Here is a 1,519-nt window from a genome sequence, read left to right as displayed (position 1 = left end):
GCAGGTCAGCAGGAACCTCTCCACACACTCACCGGACCTGGGCTAGGACTGGGTCCTATAAAATTATCTCTTATGAGTGCTTTCCTTGCATCCCATGTGTTCTGCTATTGTACTGACATCATTTGATTATAGGAACTAATTTCTTCTTTGATTTATTTTGTCGTTTCACTGCACTATGATCTGATCATACATGCAGGATAATTTCAACTCTTTTGCGTTTATTAAAGCATATTTTATGGGCTAGAATAGGATCTATTTTGAAGAAAGTCCTGCTGGGAAGTGCTGCTGGGAAGAATGTATCCTATTTTTGTTGAAATGTTCTGTAGATTGATTTTTTTTGTCTAGTCAATATGTAGAGCATTGAAGTCTCCCATCATAATTCTGTTGGTTTTTATGTCCAATAATGATTGTTGTTTGAGACAGGGTCTTGCTTTGTAGTTCAAGCTGGCCTTGTATTCACTTTGTAGCCCTGGCTGACATCAAACTCACAGTGATTCTCCTTATTCCACCTCCCAACTTCTGTGAGTAAAGGTGCATGCCAGTATGCCCAATGCTATTTCTAATGTTTACACTTTGTTCTTAGTATGGAGGTCTTTTTAGTTATTCTGTTTTTTAGTGATGCATTCAGTGTGTGGTTACTACATATAGCCCTTTACCTCTGGCCCAAGACCCAACCACCTCTGTTAATGTGAGAGGAAAGAATGCAGTGTAATGGGCCCAGCATCCAGTTCTCTGTGACATGACTGTAGTATTGTTAATATCACCAAGGCAATCCCAGTATTGCCACACAGAAAAATTCATTAGAGAAATATTTATATTACCCTAACAATATCAAGTAAATTAAGCAACAGTAATATTGTCTAAGATAAATTGGGTATTGCTGTAGCATATGAACCATTAATGTACCTCCATTAAATTTAATAAACATACTTAGGTATAGGATAAACCCTAAGATACATCAAACATTGACATACAGCAGTCTATGGCCAAACCACCCTGGACATGCCTGATCTTGTCTGATCTCAGAAGCTAAGCAGGGTCAGGCCTAGGTAGTACTTGAATGGGAGACATACAGCAGACATCTATTAAATGTGACAACTGTTCCTCCAATAATGATAGAAAAATATGAATAATAATAACACAGTTAAATGACTTTCTAGACCCAGTCCTAGCCCAGGTCCAGTGTGTATGTGGCAGAGCTTCCTGCTACCCTGCGCTGGCGGGACCAGTCCCAGGCCAGGCACAGCGTGAGCCAGACCCTCTCCCACTCCCTTCGGACACCTCCCACCACTCCGCAGCATCTCCCCCACCCGCCCGCCGAGTAGGAATTTCTGCCGCGTTCTGGGAACCCCCAGACCTAGTCCTAGCCCAAGTCCACTGAGTGTGTGGGAGAGCTTCCTGCTACCCTGCGCCAGCCAGACCAAATAACAGTCCCAGCCCAGGCATGGCGTGGGCGAGACCCTCTCCCACCCACTTGGAAAGACCCCCACCACTCCACAGCACCTCCCCACGCCGCCCA

Source organism: Octodon degus, unplaced genomic scaffold (genome assembly GCF_000260255.1).
Source record: "Octodon degus isolate 3935 unplaced genomic scaffold, OctDeg1.0 scaffold00030, whole genome shotgun sequence".
NCBI lineage: Eukaryota > Metazoa > Chordata > Mammalia > Rodentia > Octodontidae > Octodon > Octodon degus.
This window is presented reverse-complemented; position numbering follows the sequence as displayed.